Consider the following 19,291-nt stretch of genomic DNA (forward strand, 5'->3'; position numbering starts at 1 on the left):
ATTTTCTATGGCACAATGGGTGTTGCTTATCTTAATCACAGTTTGTCTTCTCATCTTTAAGGTGCACCTCCCTAACTCTCTCTGCTCTTCTACCTTCCTGACAGTTTAGTATTCATAGAGGTGCACCAATGCAGTCAGAAACAGTGGATTTGTTCAAACAGGAAAAAAAACAATCTGGCACCTGATTGAGGGAACTGGTTTAGATGGGTTGTCTAGCAAGCAGATAACTCACTAGGGGTCTCTGATTACACATCAGACTTCTCAACACTATTTCCTGAGGAATGGAGGCAGAAAGTAAAAAAAAAAAAATAAACCAAACACCAACCACCACAAACTGATATTTTTGAGGAGCATTTTCACTATCTTTCCTAAGGATAGTTGAGCCAATATCTGGTGAAGAAGGAACTCTGACTTGCTGAATACAGATTAGTTCTTAATGAACAGGATATTGAGTGGGAGTGATATGATCTATAGAGAGTCTGTAGAAGAAACAATTGTTAAAGAAACAATAAAAGACATTAATAGAACTGAATTCTCTGTGTTACAGGGTAGATAGATGAAATCAGCTGTTTCAGGTGCAAGACAATTTCTACTTTTCATTATTCAGACAGGTAAAACACAGACAAAGTTTATTTATTACTTGCTCAAACTAATTTGTTCTGTTGCATTTTTTTTAGCTTAAACTAGCTCTTCTCTCTCCCTCTCATCTGTCACCCTGACGATTTTACAGACTGATTTCTATATTTTATTTCCTGAATTAAATGAATGCATTTTTTCTCAAGTGCTCCTTCCAAACATAAGGTCTCCATTCAGCTGCCCATTTCTAGCAAGATTTCTCTGCACACATTCCAGTCTAAATTCATCTCTCTTGAAATGGATGACTAAAACTATGATGTATATGAGTGATCATTAATGGTTTAAATAATGGTAATGATTGCAAGATGAAATCAGACTTTAAAGGTGTTTAATTCAGGTAGCTGAGTAAAAAAAACCCATTATCTTATTACAGCAGAAGTAATTTTTTGCTTTTCTTGAGTCAAATGCCTTGGATGAACTTGAAGTATAAAATTAAAGGAAAAAAAATCTATTTTGACATTAGGACTTTCTCTTCTGAAATATTTCAGGTGACAAGGTGAAAGTAAGAGTCCCAAACCTATCTTTATACCTAGTTTCAGTAGAAACACTGTTTGGACCAAGGAAATAAGAAGAAATTGAGGATTAGTAGATAAAATGATTTTATTGTGTTAGAAAGTGTTTCTGTATGAAAAAAATATTTTGCCATGCTTTGCATTATGTAAACTAAAAAGAACTCATATAACTTTCCTTAGGTGTCAGGTCACAAACAAAAATAATGAGTAAATTAAGGACCCAGAAGTGTTGCTTGGCAGCTGGCTGAACATGAGCCAGTGTGTGTCCATGTGGCCGGGAAGGCCAGTGGCATTCTAGCCTGTATCAGCAATGGTGTGACCAGCAGGACCGGGGTAGTGAGTGTCCCCCTGTACTCTGCACTGCTGAGGCCACACCTCCAGTGCTGGGTCCAGTTCTGGGCCCTTCACTACAAAAAAGAGAGGCTGGAGATTTTCCACAGAAAGGCAACAGAGCTGGTGAAGGGTCTGGAGCATGTGTCTTGTGAGGAGCTGAGGGAGCTGGAATTGTTTAGCTGGTTTAACCATGGCAGAGGGTTGGAAGTAGATGATCTTTAAGATCCTTTCCAATCCAAATAATTTTATGATTTTATATTATCATGAATAATTGAAGTAAAAATCTTTTTCTTCCAGATAGGACTATTATGGATCTTAATTCCATGGCACTCACTTTATTATGGGTTTCTTTCCAGAGTTTGCAGAAACAGATGATCAAAAAAAGAGACAATAATTTGCTTAATAAAGACTCATCCATGGTCTGCTACTGTTACTTTGAGATGTCAGAAAAACTCCTGAAGAAAATGAAGTTAAAAAAAATAAAGCAGAGAAATTAATGTGGTGATTTAATGATGAATGCCCCCATTTTCTGTATTAAATAGTTGCAACCACCAGTGCTTACATTCAAATATCACATGAATGGCATTAAGAATGGATATCCAATGGATATCTGTCAGTCCAAGACAACAGTCACTGCAAATCAAACTTTTCCTAGGCCTCCTAAGAAAAATTACACAGATCTGCGGCGTTGCATTCTTCTCCCTGGTCCTGGGTGGCTCTGGAGCCCGGCTAGGCTCTTCCCCTTTGGCTGGACCGGGGCTGCTGTGAGATCAGAGGCTCTAGTGCTGAGTCTCCGCGTGGGTTTGCCGTGTTCTGTGGCCGACGCTGGGAGGAGGTAAAGGGACAAAGGAGGCACACCTTGTCCTGCGTGGCTGGAGAAAGTTTATTCCCGCGTGGCTGCCGCAGTGGCTGGGGCGGTGCCTGTCTCCTAGCGCGCGCGTGGTCAAGGTGGCGACGAGACAAAGGAACCATGGGGTTATATAGGGGGTGGGCAGACAGGGGTGGAAGCCCCTCTCGCCCAATGGGGACAGGCAACAGGGGAGTGACGTGGATCATGGCAGCCAACGGGAACATAACAGGGGTGGGTATAGGGTTCTGGGACAAATGGGATTGTGGGGTTAGGGTGACTGACACAGAAGTTTCAGAAATGAACAGGGGGTAGCTACGAGACTGACATGGGAATGCTCCAATGGTGAGTGACCCGGATTGAACCATCGCGGGGGGGAAATGGGGGTACATAGTACCAGCTAACTAACGTTATTAAAACCCCTAACTGAACCAACTCCGGATGCAACACAGATCTAGTAGAAATATTGAACAAAATAAAAAACCCAACAGAGATAATTTAAACTCTGAAACTGTAAATTTCTGAAAACTTCCTCGTGAGGGAAGTTATTAAACAACATGCCTTAAAAGAGCTGTTGCCACCTCACTCACTGTCATGTTCTACAGTTTTAAAGCCTAAATTATGCTGTATTGGAATTTTGGTTTTTCTTAGAAGATGAGTTATTTGAAACTGATGTTTGTTCTGACTAGTCAAATATGAAGACTTTGATAGAGATAGTGGGTTATTTTACCTTGACTTTTCCTCCAGCATTCCTCTTGATATTAATGGAAACTTGGGTAAAAGCTCTAAACATGGATGAAGCATAACTGCATGCAATCTCGTGATTTGACATATCTATTACTACACCATTAGAAAATACCATTATCCCAAATATCTTCCAGCAATTTTCCCTGTGCTCTTTCAGTGTTACTAATTTGTGATTTTCAGTATGGCTTGTTTTAGTAATATTGACAAGTGGCATATAACCACTCAATCAAGCATATCAAGTCCTTTAATTTGGCCTAATTCAAGCATCAATGAAAGGTGTGAAGCTTTTACATTTGCTCTACTGAAACTAATGTCCATCAGAAAGCAAATTGATTTTTGGTTTCAATACAAATCAAAATTTCATCACATGAAAAAATGTTGTCAACCCTGCTAAATTGGTAATGAATGAACAAAGTAAAGCGAGTGCTGAATATCTGCCTCACATTTTCCTTTTCCCTGATTTATAATTTCTAGCCATTCAAAGTAATTTTCTACAAGATGGAAAGCCTCATTTTTTTGTATGGCATGGCTACTTTGATGAATACTTCAGACATATCTTTAGCTCATATTCTATATTATGGTACTTCATATAGGCAAAATTAATTCCTTGTTATAAATATTTCTGTTCTGGTAAATAAGCACATGCAAGACAAAAAAAAAGTAATGTGTGGAGAACATATATCTACCCAACTGTGTATCCCAAATGTGACTCCAGCTTCCATTTAGGTGGCTTGCACAGAAACAACTTATAGCAGTCTTGAAAATCAAATAAAAAAGCATGATGATTATGTCTATGTGTATCATTCCTCTGTTTAAGAAAGCTGTAATTCCCCTAAGAACACTGATTAAGAGACATGTCTGCTTTTGTTCTCTTTATATGATTAGTAATCTAAGTAATCTTAAGCTGTCCTACAACAATTATAGTATAAAAACTGAAAAACATCTGGTATTGCTTTTAGTTAATTTTTTTACTTATGTGAAATTCTGCAAGTAATACATATAGAATAGGGTCAAACAGTTAATCCTTGATACCATCTCTCTAACATTTTCAACACATTAATCTTTTGGGTGTATTTTCTGTGTGTTGATCTATGCCCGGAGATCTACATTGCTTCTAACAGGCTTATGAGCAAGTTGTTAATACCACACAAACATTTGCTTTACAAACTGTGTTGTGGTTTAGGGATCATATTAGTGTTCCCACTAAAATGAAAAACCACTAGCTGCTCCTCCCCGCAACCCATTCCACTGACAGACAAAAGGTGGAGATTCCAAGCAGAGACAAGAAGAATTTAGTGGAAATAGCAATGCAGCAAGAAAACCAGCAGAAACAGCAACAACATTAATAAAAAAAGTATACAAAAAGATGGTGATTCGTATCCAGAAAATGTTCACTGACTGACCAGCCTGACTTGGCACTGCCTGGCCCTCAGGCACAGAGAACAAATGGCCTCTGTACCCTCTGTGCCAGTGTTTCCCCCCACTAACCTAAGACCATGAAAACCAATGGCAGACAAACCCTCTGGTCAGGACTCCATCGGAGTTACCCCACTGCTCCCTTTGCCACTCGCTCCCCCTGAAAAGGAGGACTTGAGGCACCTTTTTCCTCCACCTGAAGCCACGCCCAACTTCTCAGAAGTGAGAATCCCCTACTCCCATCCCCAGCTCCAGTGGCAGTACCATAGAATAACAATCTAGACATGCCCACATGGCTCTAGGCTCCGCCCCCTCATGTCCTGGGCTGAAATTAGGACAAACTATAAAACAATTAATTTCAACAATGTGCAATGTCTCTAGTGCACTGTTCATTTATACAGAAATTAAACTATTTAGCTAATTTTGTTTAATTAAGTCTGCCCTGTCCAAGATTTTCCCAGGAAATCTCTACACTTAATCAGTATCTTCATGGTCTTAATGTTTATTGGCCATACTATGATATTTTTAAGTACAACTTCCCACTGATTTCTAGGAAAGGCAACTTAGGAACAGTGTGCATTGCCTATCAAGTGTTAGAACCCTTAACAGATTCACCAGTTGTAGAATATCTGTCTTACTTTATGTAGTATTCATAAGGCATCTAAATCTAGTAGAGTTACATCAGGATAAAGCTTGTAAAAGAAAGGTCTGATCCTCATCCCTGTTTAAATTTTATTTATCATGTCCTTCTCCTTGACTTCTACAAATCTAGTTGATTTTCAGATGAAAAAAAATGCTATCCAATTAATAAAAGGTAACTGCCATCAAATATAGATCTATATTAATCTATGATGAATTTATAACTCAGTTTGCATCTTCAGCTCAGCTAGTTCTGTCTCTGAGCCTCAGGTAGGCTCTTCTTGAAATGCTTACTTTTCATTTTAGAGATCTTACACTAAATCATGCTAAAACTGGAACAGGCTTTAGCCATCTTCCAGCCCCATTTCTTTCCTCCATTCTTAATTGCAACATAATTGAGAAGTACCTGAAATTACACACATGCTGAAAATGTTTTGAAGGATGCCTTTATGCATGTTGCACAACAAGTTGTTTGCTGTTGTATTCTTCTAAGATATGTGGAAAAGCTGGCTTTCAAAAAATCCCAACACAAGGACCTAGGCCATATTTGTCTCAGTTCTTGCATAAATGATCTAAAATAGAACTTTTCAATGTAGGATGGACAGAGCCATCCTTATGTAAGACTGGAAATAAAAGCAAAAGAAGACTTCACATTGTCTTTGGAGGTGTAGCTGCAGCTGTTTGTTTTGGAGAAAGGATACTTAATCTGAATCACAAGTGGATGAAAATACTTGGTTCATAGACTCGGGCATATTTATAGTAGTTGGGATACACTTAAAATTTCCAGTTAGTTGACTGGAATGAGTCTACCATTCAGTGTGCAAACAACTTTTAGACTCCCCTTTCGAAACTGGATACATACCAGCTTTCTGAAACACACAGCTATTAGCCAAATCTGAGCCAGAATCTCTGTGGTCCCACTAGGAAGGTACATGGTAGAGCCTGTTCAACCCACTCTGACTTGAATATGCCTGACACTTTGGTGGGATCTAGTCCTTAGCCTGTGTGAAATCAAAATCTTCTTGTCCTCATGGGTGTTTTCTGCAATTCAGTGGTAGTAGACATTGTGTTTCCTTTTGGAGGTCATGTATGCACAGGGTAAGATCAAGATGACTCCAAGTACATTTAAGGAAAGGAGATTCTCTCCCACAGCACCCATTGTTTTTTTTCTCATGCTGCTGTAAGCAGAAATGCTAAGTCCCATCTCCAACACATTTACTTCTCAATTTTCCTTTGATAGGAATTGTCCAGCTTTGGATTAATTTCTTCCTGTGGCATCATATTCAATTTTTCATGAATTTCTTTCTTTGGTAGAAAGTCATCTCTGAATGGAAATAAAGTCAGTAAATGTAGTTTAGTTAAAATCCAGTCATGATCTCCCCATTTTAGAAGCTCATTACTGTGGATTAGTTGTCTATTGTGACAGGATTAGCTTCAACTGGAAAGGGCAAGAATGATGTGTGCCTGTCAAATCTGAACAGGAGGAAGATATTTGTGCTGGTTTTGGTATGCTTCCTAACTGTAAAGGTAGTGGGAAGAGACCTTCTGTTTTTTCATGAACTTTGAAAATGAGCTTCTGTCCATCTGTGTTCAAATTGTTTAAGCCTGATATTTTTGTCAATCCATGGGTAAGGGTTCTGTGTATATTTTTGCATGTAAATTTGCTATGTGGACTTTTAACTTCCTTGATCCCCAGTGTAAAAGTAATGTGAAAGTGTGCGAAACAGAATCAACTCAATTTTTATTTCAAGTGGATCCTGTAAAGTTTATTTAATTCATCAATACCTTTGAAGCCCTTAGGGGAATTGAAAATGAAAAGGGATGCATGAAGCAATTAAGATTTTTTAGCTGAGGAAAAGAACTAAAAAAGCGGTATTATTATTAGAATACTGGAAATGTAAAAAAAAAAAAAAATAAAAAAAGAAGAAAATGCTGTAAAGAAGGCTCTTTTAAAAGCTGAGAGATTGCCAGACAAGATCATCATTTAGGGCTTTACAAGGGTGGGTTCCTATGGGACTCTAAATACAGAAATCTCAGTCTATATCAGTAGAAAAGTAAATCCGGTAGAAAACCCAACAGCATTAGTGGTGCTTGGGAATTTTGAAGTGAATGCTGCATCAAGCCACTCTTACAAGATGGAATGGAAAGTGATTTGGAAAGAAAGAGACACAAAATGCCAATGGTATCATGTCCTGATTTAGGGCAAATTTGGGAGGAAATTTCCAAAGGGGTCCCTCTAGAAAGCAGACTCAAGCAGCCCCTCCTCCTACTGGTTCAGGAAAAATTTCCTTGGAGAAAAGTGGAAAATAAAAGTTTATCTAACGAGCAAAGTATTAACAAGCATAAAAAATGAATAATATTAAACAACAAAACCTCTCACTGTTCTGAAGAGGTGGCCAATTCAGGAAGTCCTTGTCGTGGGATGTAGCTCAGCTCACTCAGTCTCTTATCAGTCCCTCCTGTGCTGGAAAATGCCACATCCTCGGCCCCAGTGGGCCACAGGTGTGAGTTCCCAGTGCTCTTCTGGGTTTTCAGTCCAGAACAGGAGTGATCAGTTTCAAGAAAAAGAAAAGCCACAGTCCAGGGAACTTCTCTGCCTCAGCTAGCTTAAAAAAAAAATCTAACTAAAAAGTAAATGAAATCGCTCTCCCACTGTCCGTGCTGCAGACACCACAGTCTTTGAGAGAGAAAGCTGAAACTCTCATCTGTACATTTTTAAATACAACCACCTCAGACATTCCACCACTTCTCCTTCTCCCCTGCTTCACTCTCAGATCTAGTTTTAAGGGTGCAAAACATATTTCTAGACTAAACAGACAAATGGGGATACAATTCAGCATCATAAAGTCACCCCAGGACATATGGTCTTTCAAGCAAAGGCTGACAGGATATTTTATATACTCTAGACAAAAGCACAGACCCCTGAAAGCAAAATCCTCTCTTGAGTCCAGAAATATCAGTATTGTAAATTTACCTCAACATCTATGGCAGTTAACTAAATTACTATTGAGACATTATTCACAGAGTCAAAAATATCTCATCCATTCCTATAGGTGAGAAATACTTGCTATCTACAATGGCCTTCTCCTTATTCCTCTACTTTTAAATTAATATTTCTTAAGCCATTTTCCTGGTTCTGATAATACTCTGCAGAACTGTTATGTGGTTCTAGAATATGTTTCATCAACAGTGATCAGTCTGAGGTTTTAAAGATACTAAACAATGTAGGCAAAACTCTGTTACCAATTTATATACTGGAGTTTTAGCATAGCATAATGGAGAGAAATCATTTAAACACTGTTGAGCTGATGGAACAGGGAGAAGGTACTCTATAGTACACAGATGCTAACATTTAATCCTGAAAATGCAGTAAACTGTCCCATGCCATCTTTTGACACTGTGTTTGTTTGCATTCTTTGATAATAATTACCATTGAAGGATGCAATGTTGGCATGATAATTTGAGATGAAAATTGTGAGTTATATTGCAAACTGTTTCATAGAGGGTTGGTGACTCAAATATTATCAAGATGAAGTGTTGTGAGCTAATCGTCTCTTGTAGGTGAGTCTTCCCTCAAAATCCAGGCCTGTGACTTTGCTGACATGGGCCACAGTGACAAATCTGTTTCTAAATCTCTTTAAATTAATTGTACCAAAAATATAGTTTGTCTGGGAGATGGGGAAAGTTACTGCTTCCCCTGTCCTGTTTTATAAAGTCAGGGAAGGGCTGGAGTTGTATATTGGTCCAACAGCTTAGATGTGCCTGACAGCCTGTCAGCTGCCATAGAGAGGGAAGGAGGTGTTGAGGGGAAGTTGGGTAACAAAGAGAATGAGGAGATTAGTTCCTATAGCTGAAAGATTAGATCAGTGATAAGTGCTGAGAAGCTTTATATCTCTACCCAAACGGAATTGTTTATTTCTGAGCTGAAAGTAGCACACTCTATTTAGTGGTATTGTGATCCTCCTGTTTTTTGGACTGAGATATTCAAAAGACTTGTGAGTACTCCTAATGTGAGAACTCTGTCACATTTGACCCAGAGTTTTGAAGACAGGCCCTTTCTGTAGGCTAGGTATTGACATCGGAGAAGATAGTGACCACAGTGTCAAGCACAATGCTGATAGCTCAGTCATACTGACTGCAGTTGACCTTTAAGAACATCAGTTTATTTGGGACCAAAAAGCAATAGAATTCCTCTGAAGTTCTCTGTGCCTGATTATTATTTTTACTCCAGACTGCATATTTCTCACCCTCTGCAGCTGGAATTTTAATTGTCTCTTCTGTTCCTGTAACAGCTGCTAAGAAGCTTTGCTCTTCCCCTAGCTGCTCTATTACAGCTACATAGCACCAAATGTAGTTAATTTTTTTTATCCCTGAATACTTATTTTTTATCTCATTTCAGTTAACATAGCTTCTTAGGAAATGAATGCAGCCTTAATGTGGTTTAAAAGTGTTGGTGTCTTTCTCAGATTGACAAGCAATGGCATGTTGAAACTCGGTTTGTAGATGATGCTGAAGTGCAGTGAGGACACGCCAGCATTCATCCTTGGCATGATAGATTTTTGCAAGGAAAGCAAGTTGCCTTGTACATGTGTTTTGCAATACTGTAGGGAAAGCTGGCTCTAACAGATGAGGAAGAAGATCTATTGATGTTTCAATACTGTAAGCTGTAAATGCCTCTCAGAGCCACCACCTGCATGTTTTCACATGTTGAGCATTATCTCCCCTTGCCCAAAACAGAATAATTTCTCCTCATGGAAGGCCAGAAACATGTCCTTTCCAGGCATCTCCTGATCAAATTCAAATTCTGGGATCTATTCCAGGGATTCATGGTGGGATTTGGAGGTTGGCCAGCACACACATTGTGTCCGTTTCCTTATCTGAAGAGGCAGCTAGCAAATGTTGTTTTAAGAACAAGCCCCTTTTTTCTATGTTCATTTGACCTTTTGAGTTGCACTGCTCCTGTGTCTCTAAAGCAGATTGGAAGGCCTGAGAAAGAACTGTGAATAAGTCAATCAGCAATCTGTGTCCTAAATATTGACTTTGATTACTATTATGAGTGTTTAGATTCAGGAGCAAGTGCTCTCATTGCTGCCAAAGGACAGGATTACTTACTAGAAAAATAGGTCTGACAATATGCCTCACAACAGGCCTCACAGAGAAAATACATCTGGGCCCACCTTATGTGTGTGGTCATCTTGGAAAACAAATAATTAAAGCCAATGAAATGGAAAGGATGATCAATACAGATATTTACTTGCTGTTTACAAGTAACTAATACTCCAAATATGGTCAAAAATAAAGATCTGCATGTATTATGTAATTCCTGATTAGAAATGATAGATTGGCACTTAGTTTGCTGGTAGTTTAAGAATGGTACTGCGTAATGGCTGCTCTGTAGATGCTAAGAAAACACTATATTAAAACAAAAACTTAATTTCACCATTATAAAATAGGCATTACTGTTACAACTTTGTTTTGTATACAGGTCAATAGACGCTGTTGCAGTATTTGTTTATGTCCTATCTCCTTCTATATTTTAATATCTAATAATTTTCTACTTCCTCATTATTTGTTTTAGGGAGCCTACCTGTCTTTTAGAGAAGATTTTTTCAGTTGCTTAGACGTTACAAGAGATTTTGCCTGCTTTATATAGTTTAATTAACCATAGGTTACATAAAATCAGCTTTCAAGAATGAATTAAGACTTCGCCAAGAAATCAAGGTCGTTTGGCCACCTAAAGTTTGTACAGCCAAAACTGAGAAATCTCAAAGTCTCTAGTCTTTTTGGAGCAAGTCATATTCTTTTCTTGACTTTCTGATGTCTTTCCACTTTAATTTCCAATTTCATCTCTCTGTTCTCCTCCCTTTCTTCTATGTGCTTCTTCTTTCCATATCTACAGGATTCCTCTCTGATTCTCACCATACCTTTCTTTGCACAATATTTATTTATATACTATTATGAAGCCTGCATATGATTTTTCAGACATTTGATACAATGATCTCAAAAATGTGTTGGCAACACATACTATTTTGAAAAGGTTAATGCTGAAGTTATCACCACCATCTATGTTAAGTCTGCTGATGAAGTCTGAACTCACCCCAGGTTAACAGCAGGTAATCCCAGGTATCCCCAGCCCCTGGAAGAAACACAGTCTGGCCAGGAACCTAGAGCAAGGAAACCCATAGCAGTGCTTATTCTACACTGTTCAGGAATTAAGTCACACAGGAAAAGAAGTGGATATGCAGAGTGAATAAAAAATACTCCTGTGCTTGGAAGTAATCCTGCCTTTTAGTCAGCCCTGGAGTAGTCAGGCAGGTAGGCTAGATGATAATTTTAGGTCTCTTCTAACTTAAAATACATTCATTTCTACTCTGTGCTATGCTGTGCAGAGTTTTGAGGTTAGCTGGTTGCTCAGGTCAAAAGACTCTTCAGTAGTTTTGTAGGAGTAACTCTTGTAGAAGGTGTACCTGTTATCCCTGTTGTTAGAGGATCAGATCTTGCTATCTGTGCAGCAAAGCCATTCAATGGTCAAATGGAGCTGTGTTCCTTCCTTCTCAGATAGCTTCACGTAATTCTTAGAAGCATATCTCAGAATGAAACATGTCATCAAAAGAAAATTAAGTAATCAGCAATACACATTGACTATCCTGACCATCAAATGTGAGTGTTAAAATACAATACTGTGTCTTTTTTCAGCTTCCTAAGAATCTGTTCTATTTATGGTACTCATATCTTTAAAATTTCAACATGCACATGAGGGTCCTGCAAGGAATTCACTTTGTATTAGAGGGGACTGCAGACTGGTAAGAGCAGACCATACCTCTTTGTGATGGAAGTGCTTTTGTAGATCTTCACCTACCTCACTGAGGCAAATGTAAGAAAAATATTGAATTGTTCCTCAGAACCTGCCTTTTCAAGATTTTTACAAGAAATATGTCTAAAGATTGCATAAACATTTTTAGCAAATGTTAAACTTATCATTAAAGCTTAATTGTATCCAGGGTTTATAGACTAATGTGGAATTACCTTAATTTTCCTCCAGGTAACATATTCTTTTCACAACTACAAGCAGCAGAATCCTATCTGTTGACTTCTACCAAGTGCATTGAGCAGGAGTTGATGTGGTTGACACTGCTTGGCTCCTTCAGACACTATCAGGAAGTTAACGGGGATATGATTAAGGATGGTCAATAATTCTGCAGACTTGCCTCCATGTAAGGTTTCCCTTGGCCTTTTTGTCCATTATTTCTATGTTTCAGTATTATTTCTGCAATCCTCACTCACATAATCATCCTTGACTTGGGTCTTTTTTATACTTGAGTGACCTTTTATATAGATCAGAATAGTGTGGGTAAAGTGGCAAAGAAACAGCAATTTCTGAAACAACAAAGCATATTCCATGCTTCTCCAATGTAAAGTCAGCAAAATATTTGTCATAATGCAATCCCATATTTTATAAATAGGTTCCTTTGAATCCTTTGTTATCATTTAACATGCTTGCAGAATGACTTCTTATTGAAGTAACAGTTTTCATCCAGATAAAATTTGCTTTCCATTTTGTAGTTGCTTTTATTAGAATACTGTAGCTGAATTTTGCTCCTCAGGCAACATTGTCAAGCCTGCAGTATCACTTTTATGTCTTTTTAAAAAAACAGGTCTCTGCACTTGATTTCATATTGTTATTTCGGGTGTTTGTGAAATGCCTATAAATCTTGTGTAAGATTCAGAAGTTTGTAGTTACTGTTATGAAGGATAAACCTTGGATTTGGAGGGAAATGTAACTACAAACACATGAGTAGTATTCTTGGCCCAACTATAAACTTTGGTTTTGGGAAGCTCTTAAAACTACTCAGATGCTTGAATTAAATGTGCACTTAGCTTTTTTTCAAAGTCAAGGCTGAAATGCGTAATTAACCACAACAGAAAACAACAAGATAAGAACACTACATGTGTATCATGTAGTAATGGTATACAAAATAATAATTAAAAGAAGTGTTGCATAGCAACAATAATAAGAATTCTTGTGTCTGAAACCAAATATCCAAATGTCCTAAGGCTTTCATATTACTTTGTGGAGATGTTCTTACATCATGATCTTAAAATTATCTTATTGATATTTGCATATCGATAATTTGTGTTTACCTAGAGAAATACATTAATCACTCATAATTTTCTTATCAGAAGGATGACTGCTGATTTAGAGAACTGAAAGATAAATTATGTGTTTCATTCCTCAGGGCCTTGCAGAGAATGTGCTGTATCTCTCAAAAGACACCGTCTGTAAAATACAGCAATAGGCATTCCAAAGATCCCCATGAAATGGTCAACACTATTGCAATGATATATGAAATGAACATCATTATTGTTTGTGAAGGAAACAAAGATCTGACAGCATTCAGCTTTAAACAGAGTCTTGGTATCAAAAGCAAATGAACTCCTAATATGGTAGAGTTGTTTCAATTAGTAAATGATAGAGGAAGCAAGAGGAGTCTAGTGAAGCCCTCTAAAAATAGGCTTTCTAGGTGATTTTGTCTATTGTTTTGTAAATCTAATAATTGCAGAAAATAGTGTGCAGCACAACATCTCAGTGAAGCAGCTTCCTATAGTCCTGTAGATAGCTGGAATGCTGCTGTTAATTTCAAGGAGAATCAGAATTTAGAAGAAGGTGCTTGTATGAAAACAGCAACAAAACCTCCCAAACTGATTTGTATGCTTTTGTTTATTCTGAATTTTTTGCTGATTGTAGTTATTTGGTTATGAAAGGAACTGCAAAGTGTCAACACATGACTCTGGAGATTTTGTCATTATAATTTTTTTCTCTGTTAAATCACAATTAAATTCAAATAAACTAACCATTTTAAAGAGAATACACTAAGCTTTAACCCTGCAATGCCCAGGGCACTCTTTCTACAGCTGATGGAAAAGGATGCCTTTGGAGGCCATTGTTCTATCCCATCAATGTGCCTGCAATGAGTATGGCGATTGGTACTTTTGGCAAGACTGGTAACAGAAGACAGCAAGCGTTGAGCTTAGTTTAGTTGTAAGATGGCTTCCTGGAAAATGGAAGATTATTTTAAAAATCCATCTACTTCAGTGAGTAGTGATGGAGGGTATACATCAGGTATATCATAGAATAATTAAGGTTGGAAAAGGTCTGTAAGATCATCTAGTCAAACGTTCGACTGAGTACGACTGTGCCCACTAAACCACATAATGGAAAGTCACATCTATCCTTTTTTGAATACTTCCAGGGGTGGTGACTCCACCACTTCTCTGGAGAGTCTATTCTAATGCCTGGACATTTTTTCTGTGAAGAAATTTTTCCCAATATCCAAACTGACCCCCCCTTGGTGTGACATGAGGCTGTTTTCCCATGTCCCATTGCTAATTGTCTGGGAGAAGAGGCTAATCATCACCTCAAAAGAACCTCCTTGTAGGTAGTTGTGAAGCATGATAAGGTCTCACCTGAGCCTTCCGTTCTACAGGTTAAACAATCACAGTTCTCTCAGCCACTCATTATAAAATTTGTGCTTTCTAGCCACTCTGCCTTCAGCCTGTAGCTCTGCATGGGTTTGCTGTGACTGAAAGGCAGGACCTGGTTCTTAGCCTTGTTGAACCTCATACAATTGGCCTCAGCACATTGATCCATATGCATACAGTGCACTTTATCACTGAATTGTATATGATGTGGAAAGTCCTATGCAAAGCAGATCTGCTAGGAAGAAATGACTTGGCAAGAAGGCTTAAGTAGTCCCTGAACCACTTATTAGTGGATTTGACCTCATTAACCTGTCTAAGGAGGAGAAATATTTTAATTCTTATTAATAAATGGAGAATTAAGAGACAGAAAAAGCAAATGTTTTGATCCAAGCTAGGCAGCAATATTTGTCAGAAGACTGGACCTGAAACCCTAACTTTCAAAGGCTTAGTTCTGTGACAGTTTTAAGTGTAGTAGTTGTTACTAGGATGTGGCAAATCTCATGAATTACAACCTTTTGTGAGAATAAGCTACACATCCTAGAAAGTCTTTGGTATAACTCAGTTGTTGGACATCACAATTCTTTTTTTTCCCTGTTTACAGGCTTAATGTTGACAACTCTACTGTTGGTTTTTTTTCCCATTCTCTGTTCTCTCTGCTTCTATAAAGAACTCTAAGCTTATTTTTCGTTCTGCCTAGTGTCTGCACCAATTTCACCCTCTTTTTCATTATTAATTTTACTTTCGATCATCCTATCTGTTCCCACAGGTGAAATGAATGAATACATAAAATAAAAACTCCATAGCACTCAATTCTGAACCAATAACTTCTCAGTGACTTTCGAATTATTACAGATGAAGATGGCTGTCCTTAGCTGTAATTCATTATTCTCCCAGACATTTGGTGTAAGATATTAAATGAGATCATTCAAATGAATCAACCTGCTTCCCTTTTGAATACAGTAAATCATTCCAGAATAAGAAGCAAGGACTAATACCAGTCACTAATCAACTATCAGCTCATTGATGCTTTCATTGATGTGAATTAGTAAAATAAATACAAAAACCAGCAGTCACTGAGTTTGAGCTGAAAGTCAGTATCATTGCTAAGGGTGACACAAGTTGAAGAAAGCAGTACATGACAGTATTTAAGAGTACAAAAATGTGTATTTAACATTTTGGCTATAACACATCATGTGCTTTTTTTCCTTTTGCTGATAATAAATTGAACATCAGAACCTTCCTCTTTATTATAGGTGTTGTGAATGGGGTGATGCACTTCACTTGTAAGAGAGAAGCGACAATACACTTTATTGATATAACAAACTTTGATAGTAAATGCAACAGTGGTTTGACAAGATTTGATGGCAAGGCACACGAGATTATTTACTGCATAGTGAAAAGAACAAAACTGCTAGGAGCCTCAATTCTAGCTGAGTCATGAGGTTCAGAAAAGACTCCCTTGTGTCCTAAACCACCTCTCAGAAGCAAGTACAGGTGTGTCTGGATCCACTTCTACTCAGTCAATGGTTTATGTCTAAAGGATTCTATGCACGATCAATCTTTTATAGTACTTAGTTAAGGTTGCAAAGTTAATGACTTACCATCTTATTTGCATGCCAGCAAGACATCTGGGTTGCTGTTTCAGACAGCCTTTGGCTACCCTGTTGTCATCTGTCCCCCAAAGTTCAGCGTAAGCTAGATGTAGCCATGACAACAACCTCTGGTGGTTATGGCTTAAGTGGGGGCAGCAGCGAACTCTGCCACAGCAGATTTGCAGTCATTCACTTTATATATATCCTGAAGAGTCCAAAAGTAGCGGTAAACTTATTTCAGATATTAGGTAATTAATAGTAGATAACGGGGTTCAGAGTAGACCTTTCATTCATTCTGGACTTATATTCTAGTATTTTCTAAAGATTGTAACCATGGATCATATACTCCAAAAATTGAAATGCCTATGTTTTTGAAGTACTGTGGAGACACAGAGATGCTTAATTTTCACTGTACTTGAGATCTAGCTGCTTAGATGATTTGATCAGCTTTTAGGCATAAAAGTAAGTCTCCTGTGAAAGTATTAATGATATTTGCAAATGAAGACAAAAATAGCACCAGAGCTTGTGAATTCTCCTTCATGGAAATATATATGCATTAAAAAGAAACCTAGAGTATATTTCTGAATGACTGTACATATTTTAACACTACTTTTTATAGTTATATTAATAAATGATGCTTTATACACGCTTTAAGCGTATTCACATTTAGTAAGTGTAGTAGCCATTGGCAGTTGGGCTAGATGAATTTTATAGGGCCCTTTCAACTGCAATATTCTGTTCTAAAATTTCTGAGGTGCAAACACCATGATCCATATGGAGAATGGCACATCCCATCTGTAAGGGCAGAATCACACTCTGAAGTGCTGCAAACCACAGGAGATGAGAATATGGGACAGCTTGTACTAATTGGTCATAGCCGTGTGATTGAGAAACTCTGCTGGGAACAGTGAGCCTGCTGGTGAAGGGTTTGTGCTTATGCCTAAGTTTTAAACTTGTGAAGTGGTGGCTGCTTCTCTGCAATTGGTAGAAGTCTGTCAGCATTTCTATAACAAACAGGAATTAGGCTTGAGCAGCCTTGGGGTTTTAAATGCATCCTGAGTGAGGAAGGCAAAAAACAACCAAACCCACAAATGAAAATAAGTGCAATTCCAATAATATGCACATTAACTCACATGGTGCTGCTGTCATTTTCTCCATGAGAACTGTTGAACAGATCACAAAGCCTTTGTACTTCCTGAGTTTTCTCCCATTTCTGAATGAAATTAAATTACTTTAAACAGTATTTTTTTAACTTGTTAGTGGCAGTTCTAAATATTCAACTGTTCACAATAATCCTTTCGATATATTCCTTTTCCAATTATGCCTTTATTAGTAGCATTGACAACTGCTATTCGAAACACTGAGAAAAAGATGTGAAATGTCTGGTCCTAAATCATGAAGTCCTGCAATCTTGAATTACATTGGTCTTCAAGGAAGTTGATGACCAGCATTTTGCAATAAAACCAGTGAAGACATGGTATTTACAGAGTTCCATGTAATTAGATTCTGAAAATACCTCACAACAGCCTTTCTGTTTAATGTTATTGGCCAAAGATTATGTTTTGTTATGCCTCTATCAGAAAGGTCCAAAGTCAGGACCCCTAGTTTATAAACATTATTATCAGTGTTGCTACCATGTAGCTGACCAGCTTAAGAGATTGTAGATTCTGGGTTGTGTGGGCAGCTGAAGACTTGGGCAGGTGGCACACAAGGACTTACACTGCTGCACAGCATGGCACTGTTGGCAGAGCAAGGGCTGCTCTGCAATAAAGGTTTTGCAGTGCTGAATTACAGTTTTAAGAAGCAATTATCTGAAGTCTTTCTGATGACTGAGTGAAGGCAATATGAAGGAGATTAACAAAATACACAGAGCTTTTTTTCAACTCTCAAGGTCCTGAAGATGCAGAAGGAATCCAGGAGTTTTGCTATTTCTGTGAAGTAAACCCTGAATATTTTTAATTTTAATTTTTCTAAATGTCACATGTGTTCTATATCTTGCAGTTTATAGTGTGTTGTTTCTTCCCTGAGGCAGAAGTGCTACTTTTTTCCCCCCATGCTGTTCTATATTTGAAGCTTCTAGAAATTACCTATTTAATGGCATGGAAACATGAACTGAACATATTAAACATGTAAATATTGCACAATATCTCCCATGTAAACTCACAGAAATTATTGGTCTAAGAAAATTATATTATGGATTAATTTTATTCCTTTATCATGCTGTCATTTACATCCTTTACTGTTTATTCCTTTCAAAACTCCTATTTATTATTTAAAGTTATATTAGATGAGCTGTCAATGTTTTCTTCAATCAGACAAAAAATTTTATTCAAATAAAATTTCTATGCTCCCAATACTTACTTTTGTCAGCACATGATAGAATTTTTTTGAGAACAAATTATTATCACTTAAAACTAATTTTTTTGTGAAGTAACTAATTTTTATAAAATTTATAGTTGTGCCGGCACACTCATATTAACATTATAGCATATTCAAAATTGATAACTGTTACCAGATATCCCATAAAAATATTAATGACCTTTCCAAAGAGAAGAGAGGTATTTTAGCTCATTACATTTTAGAAGAAGCTGGGTAGATTCACTGCACCTATTAAGGTTTATAATACTTCCTGTTGCAAGTTTTTAAGTCTATCAGAATTCCCTGTGCACAATGGAGCTTTTACCATACGTGAGGAAAAAAATTGTATTTTGAAAACTCCCCAAACACCTACTTTTCAACAATGGTTATAAAGGTGATTTATGGACATATCTATTTTCAGTGTATGGAATTCATAGCCACAGGAAGTCATAGAATAAAATATCAGAGCTAGATTTGAGAAGTATCTGCCTCATTTTATGACTAGAGAAATGTTTGTGAGTAGTACATCCCTTAACATAGCAAGCCTGTGCAGGTACAAGTGCAAGATTCATTGCCTTGAAGGAGAAAGGAATTTAAAATCTGTCTTGTTCTTTGCTGAAGGTCACCCCATTTTTCCACACTCTTTCTAAGATGTGACTGTCAGAATTGAATAGAGTAATCCACAGGTTTATTTTTAGCACTTGTTAGTGCTCTTCCCTGGACTTATTCCA

This window comes from Vidua chalybeata, chromosome 3 (genome assembly GCF_026979565.1).
Source record: "Vidua chalybeata isolate OUT-0048 chromosome 3, bVidCha1 merged haplotype, whole genome shotgun sequence".
In the NCBI taxonomy this organism is placed as follows: Eukaryota; Metazoa; Chordata; class Aves; order Passeriformes; family Viduidae; genus Vidua; species Vidua chalybeata.